General features: G+C 51.3%; 1 protein-coding gene across 3 annotated transcripts in view; it reads right to left on the reverse strand.

Annotated features, from left to right (window-relative positions):
- BSN (bassoon presynaptic cytomatrix protein) overlaps nucleotides 1–13,812 on the reverse strand; it is a 96,783-nt gene that overhangs the window by 32,554 nt on the left and 50,417 nt on the right. The window lies entirely within an intron of this gene.

The raw sequence follows: 13,812 nt of genomic DNA on the forward strand, positions 1-13,812 counted from the left end.
GAAGGTATTTTAGAATGAAACACAGTCTGCACCAGGGCAGGCGAGCCTCGGGAGGCGCAGGAGCCCTCCCCATCCCAGCCCTTGGCACCCTCCTCCGCGTTGTGAGCTTCTCAAGGGACATTTCCTAAAATTCCCTGTTTTCTCAGGGAACAATCACACGTTTGATGGAGTGTTTTATCCCTCAGGGCTTCCACATACTGCCTATGCAGTCAGACCCTACTCCAGCACAGTCATTTATGGGTAAAGCCAGAGCAGAGGCAGGGTGAGTGTGCAGGAAGGAAAAGCAGCCGCCTGTCTCACAGAGCCACATTTTGGCCATGGGAGAGGTGGGACACCCTGTCCCACACACCACAGTGGAGGTGTCACCACCATTTCGGCTGTCAGAAATAATGGGTAGCAAAGCCAGAGGTTAAGAGGGGAGATGGAGACTGAACTGACACCAAAAACGGACACTGGCTTGCAAGTCACCAAGCGCTTCAAGCTGCAGCAGCCCAAGTGCTGGCCAAGCCTTTCCACCTGCTCACAGGAGAGGAAATGGGATAAAAATCAAAGATGGGAAAGAGTGCAATCATTGTAGGATCAAGCATGAGCATCTACGTGAATGCCTTGGCTTATAATTACAATCACTTACATTAATAACTGCACCTCCTAGCTAATCCCTCCTACACTTCCAGTTATTGGAAAGGAGCTGCTTTACAGCCTTAGGTGAAAAATGAGACTATGGGAGCATTGGGCTTCATACGAAATCCTGTATCAGCATCAGGGAAGCTGCAGCACGGCTTTAGGTCTGGCCAGCCGAGCAGCTCATAGCCAAAAAAAGAGAGATGCGTAGGAAAACGAAGCTGTATCAGTTTAAATGGTAGGGACAGAGATGATGTTCTGCACTGAACAGGCTCGCTGAAAGCTGCGAAATGAACGGGGAGTGGAAAATGCAGGGACGTGTCTTCCCCTCTCTTCCTGTGTGAATAAAACACAGACAGAAGAGGGCAGGGTCCATAAGACCGAGGGACCTGGATGCCAAGACAGCAGACATACAAAGGCTTTGAGGTAGGTGCACCTCGGGGGGGTCTGTGTCAATGACTTGGTACCCAATTCCCCTGCACACCAGGATGCAGGTCCCCAGGAGCCATCCCAAGGATTTCCATTGGAAAAGAAGAAAATAAGTGTAAATGAACAATCAAATAACCCCATTTCTAGCATCCAGGTGTTTACCGCATGGGCACCTCGAGAAATCAAACTGCCCCTGTGAAACATTTCACCCTTGAGCGAAGTGTCAAATATAACCGAAACAGTGTTTAATCATGTGTTTCCAGTCAGTTCCTGACCCGCGTCTGAAAAACCATTCAAAGGAAGCTGTGAGGTGGCCATGCTAATAGGTCCACCACCGCGAATGAAAATCAGCCTGGATGTTACAGGAATGAAATGTCACTCAAAACCTCCATCCAGGGACCTGCACAGGTTCTGAGCCTTGGCGCACTTCAAAGAAAGAGCTTGCTTTCATTTTCTATTTCATGTTGGCATTTATTTTTGCTGCAGGCTGGTACCATCCACCAGCCCCAGCCCAGCAGCCAGGCCAGAGGAGGAGGCAGCCAGCCACCTCCCGTCAGCTTTTTGCCTTTAAGCGTGCTGTGAGGTTGCATTTTTATAAATGAGAGGCTGAAGTGCCCTGGCTCACACTGCTCGCTGCTGCCTGCATCACCCAGCAAGAGGACTGCTGTTCGCAGAGCACACTGCACCAGGGCTCTGCTGAGGCCCAGGCATGATGGCAGAGCAGAACCCCAATTCCCCCAACAACGTTAATTACACAAGGCTTCCCCTCCGACTGGGGAGAAAGGGAGACCAGAGTTCACACTGAGATGTAGGGAGACTCAAAGAGAGGGATGACGGTGAGGGCTCAAGCTCTCCATCCTGCACCTCCTGGCAGTACCACCACCCTGGTGGGACAGAGCTGTGTCCCTTCAGCAAAGCCCCAAGGCCATTTAACACGGAAAGAAATGAACACTGCTGCTGACTCCTGAGCTTTCACATATCACTACACTCATAAAGCCATCTCTCTGCATAGATTATCTTCCTTTGCCCAGCGGCGCTTTCTCCAACACTCAATGTACTCAGGAGATGGGATCTTCTAGTGCTCACCTCACATGGCTTGTCCTGACACACACATCATCAGGAAAATAGGGCACCCCCGCACACAGCAAGGACTGGATGCTGAACTCATGGTATGTGAAACATTACCAAACCAGGGTGAACCCCTGCAGTGGTTGAGTAGTAGATACAATAAAACTGTCTTTTGGGTCCTGCTGGCACTTGGAGAAGGACGCGGTCTTCACTAACACGCATGGGGCTGGTGAATGCTTGGGCTTGTGTCAGCAGCACAGCATCAATGTGCCTCCAGCATCAGGAGGCTGTGCTGCAAAGAGGGGTTTGTGCTGCCCATGGACTTTAACAACAATGGGGTCTATGTGGGAAGGAGTGAATTGACACAAAAGCCTGGCCTGAGCTATCGATGCTCATCCAGCTGGGAATCCCATCATCAGCATCACCGTGGGCTTCCTCTCCAGCATGGCCACACACTTCACTACTGGCAGCCCCTCTCCTCACTCTAATTTTGTTCCATGGACCTTTCCAGATGCTAAAGAGAGAGAGGGGGCTGGGGAGGGCAGGAAGGAACAACTGGAAAATGCCAGTGTGTCCACCAGGAGAAACAACGGAGCTTTAGGAGGCGGATCAACACCAACAAAATCAGTCTGAGATGCTCCCATCACAGCTGGAAAACCGAGCATCTCCACTGCAGCCTCCTCCTCAACCCACTCAGAAATCCACTGTTACAAAGCCAATTAAACGCTCGATTAAGTGTTCCAACATGTTCCCAAATAAAGTACTAACATGGCACAGCATAAAAAAATAAAAGGAAAGAAGAAAGATCCAGGTTGTGTAATGGCCTGCGAGGAGCACACCAGGATAATCTGTGCCTGCTCCCAAGGGGTGGAAACGGGAGCTGAACAGCCAAACCCCCTCACCACCTCCAACAAAAAGAGCTGTTTCTCTCTGCCCACATCTTCAGAGCAAGACACTGATGTACATGGTCCCACCAGCCTTGCTGTCTGCTGCAGGTACCTGCCTGGTGACCACGCACCTCCACCACCAGTCCCCATGGTGCTGCTCACAACATGCTGCTCCAAGACCCCTTCCAACATGACCCCCTTCACAGACTTCTTGTCTTTGTAAGAGCAGTGTGTGCCATGCACAGATGGTCTCCATCTCCTCCAGCCCCTGCTCGTGACACAGGAGCACAGCCTCCATTCAAGGGTCAGTGCTAGTGTGTCCTACCAGTCCCCAACAAGCCATCCCACCAAGCTGAGTGTCACAGACAGGACCCAAGCAACACTACCCCTTAAAGCAGAAACAGTCTGCAATTCTATACAGTATACTTGGAGGCCTCTGAGCAGCCCCAGGCCACTCTGATACCACCACCACCTCTCCCAAGGCAGAGATGGCAATAACCTGCTCATGCTGGGTACCAGTCCCTGTGCTGGGGACTACTCCTGAGCTTCTTTACCCACTAATTGTTCAATACAATATGCAGCATGAGCAAGAATGAGGGTCCAGGCAGTCCCCATTCTGCTGAGAGCCCCCACGCTACCCTCTAACATCACACTCCCCCTTCCCTTCTTTCCTCCAGCATCTCCTGCTCTTACTGCAGTTGCACACATTTAGGAGGAGGCCACGGGAACCTCTCACTTTGCTGCCATGCCAGCTGTGTGCCTGAACAAGGTGTCCACTGAGATGTGCATCATCTTCACGCAAGTGGGACTCATCTGACGAGCTACAACAAAGACATCGCTGGGGTTGGTCCTGCAGTGGATTGGTGACACTGCCCAAATCAGCAGTGAGGCATAGGGGCTCCTCAAGGCACGGGAGGCTCTGCCAGGTCTGACTTGAAGAGCAGAGGCAGAAGATTCTGTGCTAGAACCAGGTACACCTGAATTTTGTGAATGAATTGGGTTGGGTTTTTTTTTTTGCTCTCCAGCACTTATATATAGAAACCCTTCTGAGATCTGTGAAACACTCTGGCAGCTTTAGCTCATCCTGCTTCCTCCCTGTACTTCTACTTTGCCTATTTTTGTTGCCTTCAACCTTTCATGTGCACAATAGTAACTCTTTTCAAAGCTTCTCAAGGTCACGAAAGTCCCCAACAAGGAGTGTTAGGGAAGTTATTGATCTTCTCTCAAGTATTTCCCAGAGCAGCTCCAAGCTGTGAAACCTCGGTCAGGAAATGGGAAGTTACTCAAGCCATTCCTTCCCTTGATGGATTTCAGTATTCACAGCACTCGACCAGTGAGAGTATCAAATCCTCTCGCAGTGATAGTCCTGTGTGTCTGTCTCCACGTCCCTGCTGCAAGGTCACAGTCCCCTCCATCCACTCGAGGATGGCTCGAGCGAGTTTCGGAAGGATAAGTCTGTGCCACTGAAGTTCATGGACAGAGTACCATCACCCCTTAGAAGAAGATCTGCAACACCCACCAGAGTAAGTGTCTGTTGGGAAAAGCAATCAAAGCTTAGCAGAGGACAGAAGCTGGCATGAAGACCTATCCATGTTATATGGGCAAAAAGAATTCCCCTAAACTATTCCTCGCACTTTCTAGGAAACACCACAGTCAATACTGTACAGGTGAAGTTTCACCATCGATTAAAGCAGAACTAAATCCATGCTGTTGCCTAACAGGGTAATACCAGTCACCCTTTGAGTTCCCAGCCTGAAACTGTGGCAGGCTGGCAGAGCCTCCCTCCCCTGCTCGGCAGGGTCAGAGCAGCCCTTGCTCTCCCAGGGCTTGCAGGCTCCTCCTTATGCCCATCTTCTCCATCACTACCTTCTGCAGGAGCAACGGAGGGTGGCTTGCCCCTAATGGCAGTGAGTGATGCTGCTACAATTCATGGCGAGATGTTGGGTCTTGCAGGGTTGCCCACAGCACCCTCTTGGAGAACGCTGGCCTGTGAGCAGCAAGGTGGTGGCCCCAAGAGTTAGCACGGCAGCTGCCTGCATGCCTAGGGGCTGTCAAGAAGGACACCTATGATGGAGATCCAGGTATCACATCTGCCCTGGTACTCAGCTGACCTCCAGAACCATGGGCTGGTCCACAGCAGCAACACCGACACCCCAAGACCCAAAGAGCTTCCTGTTCTAAGCCCAAACCTTTGCACTGACTGCTCCATAGTCAGCACTCTGGCTTTGCTCTTGACATACCCACTGGCCTTCCTAGCAAGACACTTCAGAAGAACACCTTGGCACTGCTAGCCCAGGAGCACAGCAATACAACAGGCAGTGGCTCCAAGTCCTACAGCACAGAAAACCAGCCTGGCATGAGGGAAGCATCATTCACTTCAAATATATCTTCATTTAGAAGCAACAAAGGCAGAAATCCCTCACCTCGTGCGGCCACTGTCATCCCTCTGAATATATAACTTAGTTTTATGAACCATTGAAAACAATCTGCCGGTGCAGGCAGCGGCTCCTCCAAAGCATTAATCAGCAGGGTTCACGTACGGCTGACGTTTCTCTGTTAATGCAATTGCATCTAAGGGAGGAAAAGAATCTGGAGCTCTGGGGTTTTCTTCTGATTAAAGAAAGGAACAGTGGTTCTTCAGATAATTGTCTAAGTGGCCAGAAGCTGAGAGCAGGCTCAGCAAGGCGAAGCCCAGCATCTGGAGTAGTCCTAGAACCTCCAAAGCACAACCAGCAGAAAAGAGTCTGCAGCAGGCACAGGGGCAGCATCTAAAGAGGCTTGCAGCAAAACCAGCAGTGGGGTTCTGAGGGGCTGCGACAACTGCAGAAGCGTGGATGGGATACCCATGGATGCTGTGCATAGCCCACGTGATGGGACTTCACCCTTAACTCAGACCAGTGTGCCGGGTTCCACATCACCACTGACCCCCAGCCCCACCACAGCCCCTGTGGTGACAAGGAGGAGCTGGTGGGAGTTTGGCATTGCCCAGCCCAGCAGCAGGAGCTGGCTTAATTACAGCAGCAGAGCAAACCCCTGAGTCCCAGTGAGCTGTTAATTACCAACCTGTAATGAGATCCGAGGGCTCACGCCAGCGAGTCAGCTTCATCTCGCGCTGTCATCCACAGCACTCTCGGTTTGACTTGAGTTCATGTGACTGACCTGAATATTCATACCCCTGAGGCCAGGGGGGGTTTAAAAATCATTTCTACACAAAAGATGAGGAGAAACCCAGGAACTCCTGCATTCTGTGCCCACACCTCTGCCTACCTCTTCCTTCTGCAGGAGACTCTGGAGTCTAACACTCTGCCGAGCCTTCAGTGTGGCACCTCACTTCTCCTCCTGCTCCCAAAGGGGTCCCAGCCACCACAGCGTCCAGCAGAGCCCTGGGGACACTGCCAAGCTGTCATCACAAGACACCCAATTTCAGGGACAACAGCCTCGAAAGGGTGATAGACAACAGCTGCTCCCTGCTACACCATGGGCTGCAGAGCATGTCCATCAACACCATTCGGCCCTCTGGGCCCAGTAAGAATAACAGGACCTGGATTCTTAAGGAAGAATGATGTCTGCAAACTTTAAGTGCCTGTCCCTGCTTGTCACCCACCTGCCCCATCACCACATGCAGGAAGGTGGCTCTTTGGAAACGGTTTCACATGTGGAGCATCACACAGAGGAAGAACACGGGGCTCTTTGGGGTGGTGAGCTGCAGGATCCCCAACACGGGCACGGCTCCAGAGGGCAGGAGGCAGGTTGCTCTTGAGGCACCTATATCCTGCTTCTCCCCCTGGAAGAAGGTAACGGGGCTACCTAGGAGCCGTGCGTGGCCCCAGACGCCAGGACCAGGGCTGGGATTTCGACTGCGGGACAGCGCTGAGCTGCAGACACTCTCTTAACCTGGCTAATCCTCTTTGGCTGGCAGCTACCCGCTAATTACACTCCCATTGAGAGCAGGGACCCTCTGGAAGGGGGCAGGGAGGCACAGCACACCAGGCTCCAACACAGACGTGTGGCTGCCATTCCCCCCTGCAGCAAGGCAGGAGCCCAGTGCTCCTCTCTGCTTGCTTTTTTCCTCTTCTGTGTGCTGACACCAAAATAATTTTGGCACAAAACCTTTCCTCAGCCTCCCTGCTCTACCCCATCCTCTGGCAGCGACACCCTCCTCTGCACAAAGGCTCATCTCATGGAGGATTTTTCCATCTAATTGAACTCCCTTTCTTACAGATGAGCTCCTTTTTCACTGCCGAGCGCAGGAGCTGCCACGGTTGCTTCTGCAAGTAGGGCAGGCTCAGCCCCGTCCTCAGCGTCAGCATCTCAAACCTGAGCAGTGCAGCATCATACCCTGAGGAGCTGTTCTGCTCAGGGCCCAATTTTGCCCAGCAAGAGGACTTGAAGCGTGATGGAAAGAGAAGCCCAGAGCTTTCCAGAATGTATTTGATACGGTGATTCACAACAAATCCACCTGAATGGGCTGGTTTGTACCTAGCTGCATGTACGAGGGGACCAGCAGAAGGGGAATATGTCTCAGAGGACTCAAACCAATGCTGCTCCTGCATCTGGTTGACTTGTGATATCACAATCCAGAATATCATATGCATATAATATATATGCATGTAATAAGGAACCTAACAGCATTGACTGATGAGAGCAGATAGGGAGATGGAGCAGCAGGCCTAAGACAGCACAACTGTTATTAAAGGATGATTTTGTAATGCACAGGGAGAGCAAGGAAAGAAATGCAGTTTTAGGATGTGGATGTGGTGTGGAGAGTACCACAAATCAGTAAGAGGACCCTTCTAAGGGGAAAGGCTACTGTTGGAGGTCATGGCTTGGCAGCCAGGGATCAGCAGCATTCTTCAGCGAAGCTTGTCACCACTCCTGTTTCAGGCTTGTTAATTAGGCAAAGGGGCATCCTGCCATGCTTATTTAGTAACACAACATGCATAGTGCATTCGTTCCTTAACACAAAACCCCTGGAGTCAATTGGGGTCAATCAGGGTTACCAGGAGAGCATCGTGCAAGCGTATGGCAATCACACTGCAAGCCAGCTCCTGCCAGGTCACTTGCTCTTGCAGCAGGCTCTGCCATAAACAGGCTGATTTCTTACATCCCCACCAAAACAGCCCAGTGCTCAGTCTTCCTGCAGCAGAAACCTCTTTCCTGCCTGAATGTCACCAGGCTAAGGCTGTAGGGAATTTGGGAGAGCCCCAAAGCGCCAGCTCTGACTTGGGAACAGCTCATGGTGCCGTTTCCAGGAGCCAGCTCCTGGAGGAGGTGTGATGAGGTGGGAGGAAGCTCCGGGCACCTGTACTCCTGGTAATTCACATAAACAACTTATTTAAAGCTGGGTAACGTGTACCATGGCGAACAAGCAAAAGAAGTGGAAGTCAGGCACACGTTTGGCTTCCGCTCTCTGCCAGTCATCCACAGCTTCCAGAGCCATGGGTAGCCCACGCACTTCTGCCAAAATGCCACACTTGTACCTGAGCTCTTCAAGTGCTCCAGGCTCCCAGTCCTCACCAGCATCTTCTGACCATGGCCACCAAGACCCAGAGCCAAAGGAAAGCCAGCCTTGCTGGTGCATCTCGTGAGAGCTCTTGACTTGGAGGCACTCCCCAGCTGCTCCCAGGGGGGATGCTCTTGGAGCAACCTTCCCCTAGACTGGACTACATGAGCACTCAGCCTGTGGCAGTGCAAAGACAACGAGGAAAGTATAAGTCACCCTTTTCTTTTGGTGGCTCAGCACCTATGCAATGCAGCCAGTGACTCCACAGAAAATCAGCATTTTGAATTATTTCTTCTCTTTTGCTAGGTTTGAGTGTGCTTGGCTGAATGAAGGGCTCGGGAGGAGGCAGCTCTTTGGATATTTCCCCACACGGCTGCAGAGGGTGGGAGGGGACAACAAGGACCTAGAGCCTCTGACTCCATCTTTAGATCAGGAGTGGGATGGGGATGAAAATACCATGGGCTAAAAATACTACATCCTTCCAGGGAAATCAGGAGTTTTAGGGGGCTGCAGATGGGAGCAAAAGCTTTCCCCGCTTTCTGCATTTCATTCTCCATTTCCTTCTCCCCCATTTTATAACCATGATTGCCAGACAGCAATACTTCCCACCCCCCCTGCTGCTGAGAGTGCTCATGGGGTCTGACTGGTTGCCCCTCCTGATGTTGACCATGTGTCCAGCTAGTTGGGACCTGTCACATCCCAGTGGTCACCCATCAGCAAGGCAGAAACACACACGGGCATGCAGCAGGAGGTCTGCTTCCAGCAGCGTGCAACATCCTAACCCAGCCTCACCTGCACCAGCAGGCTCATACATCTCATGGGGTCTCTTTAAGCAGGCAGCTCCTCCATACCTCCCTATCCCCTTCCCAAAGATCTGCTTTGGCCACATGCTCCCTCCAAGATTCACCTCAGCCACTCGTGGGGACTACTCCTCAACAGCCACAATGAATTTGGAACGCAGCACATGCTAACTAGGATTAGTGGGTGTCAGGATGCTCTTCACCTTCAGCACTATGCCTGATGCCACCAGGGAGATGGCGTCACTAGAGAAGCAGAGCTGCCGGTGTGCCCTCTGGCTCCCATCATACTACTGGGGTCATTCAGCCCCCCAGTAAGTACCAGTTTGAGTGATGCCTCCCACCGAGCTGTGACAACCTGCACTAATACAGGGAGAGCGGTCTCCCTCAGCACCAGTTCATTAGTGCCTCCCTGGCACTAGTCAGCAAAAATACTTGTCCCGTACACGGATGCAAACATTACCTAAAGATAATTTATTACCTTTAATAATTATCTAAATAATTACTTAAAAGCCAAAAGGCTTTTTCCCCCTCTCAAGGTGGTTGCATGATTTTGCTATGAAGTTCACATATGCAGCTCACTGATGACGCCGTGACAAAGCCTCAACTGCTTGCACTGACGATGCAACTCTATTTGCAGAACGCACACCCTTTTAGCCCTGTTTTACTGCAAGACTCCATCCTTCCTCCAAAAACCAGGCCACCATGGCCCAATGCCCTCTCCCTTCCTGGGACTCCCACCATTTGAACCAGAGGTGAAGACTTTGCCCAGGCTCCAGTGGCACATGCCAAGGGCGCTGCTTGTCTCACCCGCAGCTCGCGCTCCTCCTGCACCTAACAGACCCAGGCCCAAATCTCTTCATTAGTTTCCACACAACTTGCAAGGGCAGATGACAGTCAAGGTCCTAATTCACAAAGCAATTAATGGATCAAGCCTCACTACTTCAAAGAGCGAGTTCTGGTATTTGTATGAATCTTGGGGCTTGGGACAAGCTCATGTGAGCTGCAGGCAAAAAGAGGATCAGAACACAGAGCAATTTTCTTGGAAGATCAAGCAAACCTAAAGCCCAACTGTGTTAACAGATCTCACAATGTCTGCCTTTCCTCAGACAGTTCTGAGGAATACTCACAGCTCAAGTGCTGCTTTTCTTCCTCAGCTCTTAAGAAAATAAACCCCCTAAACCAACACATCCATTCCGAGCCAGACAGTGATGCTGTGCAAAGGGAAACAAAACCCAAGGCACTGCAAAGCCCAGGTGGGACCTTGCTGTGGCTCTTCACTCTGTGTGAAGGCACGTGGACATCACAGTGAGGAGCAGCAGCAAGGAACCCTAACATGGACATCCACGCAAGGGTAAGTTTGCCACGGGTGCCTGAAGGCATTTGTTCAAGAGCTGAGGGGGCCAAGACAGAGCCCAGCCTTCCAAGTCTGAAATCTAATCCCCATTGTTAGCTAGTGACCCTGGGGAGAGGTCACCTTCCGGTGGGACCTGCAGAGAGCACCATGGTACTGGGTACAACCCAACCCCAAATTAATTCTCTAATTAATTAAACACGCAGGTTCCAAGGGGAGCACATTAAAGCTGTTTCACCAACTCATGAGCTTTCTGAAGCCTGGAAGCACATCATTGCCCAGGGGCACATCGACATGGGCTTCAGCCCTACCCAAGGGACTAAACACCTGGGCACCCTCTTTTCTCACCCAAGCCCTCAGGGTAGGAAGGAAGCAATGGCAGGAGCAGCAAGCAGAGTGCTTCTGATGAAAACAGCATTAGGTACAAGGGGTGGCCATCTGATGGGTTTGCATCTCCACACACAGAGCAGCTCTCCTCTGCCATGGACGTGACCATGAAGAGCAGCAGCTTCAGGAAGAGGAGAAAATTACCAGGTGTAATTGAAACTGCAGGGAGGAGCTAAGGACAGAAAATGTAATTATCCACCATGGACTGGAGCCAAGATTTTGCAATACTACTTCTGGTCATTTAAAGTTCCCATTAACTTTTCCATGTGCTGATGATAACAGTTTGTGTCTTACTGGCTGTGAGATGCAGCACTTCCAGAAGAAAGCCTCAGGCCTCCTCTCATAAGCGTCTTGAACCACCTGTAGAGGAGGGGGTGAGGGTCTAGACTTTAACACAAACCTTCTCCAAGGGTCTGGAAGATCTTCCTCCCTAAGTACCAAGGTGGAAGGGGTGGGAGGATGCTCCAGCTGAGCCCCAGCTGCACTACTCCCCAAGCACTGGTGGCCAAGTTGGCTATGGTGCCTTTTTGGTGCTTGGGAAGATCATCTGGGTGGGCATCACAACAATTCAGAGACCTTGCTGACTGTGGTTGGTGAGACCGGGTGGACCCTGGATCACCTCAACCTCCCATCTCCTCTCCTTGCACTCCATCACAGCAGACTGCAAGACCCCCAGCCATTTCACATCCAAACAGCATTATGGACATCTCCACAGGCATCCTCTGCTCAACCCATTCCTTTGCATCCCTGCACAATGGAGCAGGGCAACAAACTCCAGTGGGCTATTGTGTGCCTGCAGCTGATTCAAAACCCTCTTGCTGAGGTCCTACCACTTCCTTCCCCCCCATTTTCCTTGCACCCTCATCATCTGAGGATGCAGGAGCTGCAAAACATCCTTCACTAGCCTTGTCCCAACCACAGCACCAGGAGGAGGACGTTTGTTGGTGACTTTGCCCCCTATATGACCTGTTTCTGTTTCCTCACCCTTGGACACTTTTGGGGAGCAGTGGACACTGCTTGGGGTGCCCCGAGCAACAACCACCCCTTGCTCTACTTGCATGAAACCAGCATACACATATGAAATCCATGTCTTTGTCAAGAGGTGGAGGACCATTGCCTCCAGCCTTAGGGCTTCACAGAATCACAGAATCACAGAATCACAGAATCCCAAGGGTTGGAAGGGACCTAAAAAGATCATCTAGTCCAACCCCCCTGCAAGAGCAGGGTAACCTACAGTACATCACACAGGAACTTGTCCAGGCGGGCCTTGAATATCTCCAGTGTAGGAGACTCCACAACCCCCCTGGGCAGCCTGTTCCAGTGCTCTGTCACTCTTACAGTAAAGAAGTTCTTCCTGATGTTAACGTGGAACTTCCTATGTTCCAGTTTACACCCATTGCCCCTTGTCCTATCACTGGATATCACTGAAAAAAGCCTAGCTCCATCATCCTGACACCTACCCTTCACATATTTGTAAACATTGATGAGGTCACCCCTCAGTCTCCTCTTTTGCAAGCTAAAGAGACCCAGCTCCCTCAGCCTCTCCTCATAAGGGAGATGTTCCACTCCCTTAATCATCTTTGTGGCTCTGCGCTGGACTCCTTCAAGCAATTCCCTGTCCTTCTTGAACAGAGGGGCCCAGAACTGGACACAATATTCCAGATGCGGCCTCACCAAGGCTGAGTAGAGGGGGAGGAGAACCTCTCTTGACCTACTAACCACTCCCTTTCTAATGCACCCTAAGATGCCATTTGCCTTCTTGGCCACAAGAGCACATTGCTGGCTCATGGTCATCCTCCTATCCACCAGGACCCCCAGGTCCCTTTCCCCTTCGCTACTTTCCAGCAGGTCAACCCCCAACCTGTACTGGTACATGGGGTTGTTCTTCCCCAGATGCAAGACTCTACACTTGCCCTTGTTAAATTTCATCAAGTTTCTCCCCGCCCAACTCTCCAGCCTGTCCAGGTCTCGCTGAATGGCAGCACAGTCCTCTGGTGTGTCAGCCACTCCTCCCAGTTTTGTGTCATCAGCAAACTTGCTGAGGGTGCACTCAGTTCCCTCATCCAGGTCATTGATGAAAATATTAAACAGCACCGGTCCCAGCACCGACCCCTGAGGAACTCCACTAGTCACAGACCTCCAGCTAGATTCTGCGCCATTGACCACAACTCTCTGCCTTCTTCCTTTCAACCAGTTCTCGATCCACCTCACTACTTGATCGTCAAGCCCACACTTCCTCAGCTTATCTATGAGGATGCTGTGGGAGACAGTATCAAATGCCTTACTGAAATCAAGAAAAACCACATCTACCGCTCTACCATCATCCCTCCACCTAGTCACTTCCTCATAGAAGGCTATAAGGTTGGTCATACATGACTTCCCCCTCATAAAACCATGTTGGCTGTTCTTAATGACCCCCTCATCCTTGATATGCCTAGTGATGGAGTCAAGAATAAGTTGTTCCATCACCTTTCCAGGGATGGAGGTAAGGCTGACCGGTCTATAATTACCCGGGTCCTCCTTCTTGCCCTTCTTATAGATTGGTGTGACCTTTGCCATCCGCCAATCCTCAGGCACCTCGCCCATTTCCCACGACTTACCAAAGATGATGGAAAGTGGCCTAGCAATGACCTCCGCCAGCTCCCTCAGCACCCGTGGGTGCATTCCATCCGGACCCATCGATTTACAGATGTCCAGTTTGCATAGCTGATCCCTAACCCAATCCTCATCTACCAAAGCAAACTCCTCCTTTGTCCTGACTCCTTC

This window comes from Lathamus discolor, chromosome 7 (genome assembly GCF_037157495.1).
Source record: "Lathamus discolor isolate bLatDis1 chromosome 7, bLatDis1.hap1, whole genome shotgun sequence".
NCBI lineage: Eukaryota > Metazoa > Chordata > Aves > Psittaciformes > Psittacidae > Lathamus > Lathamus discolor.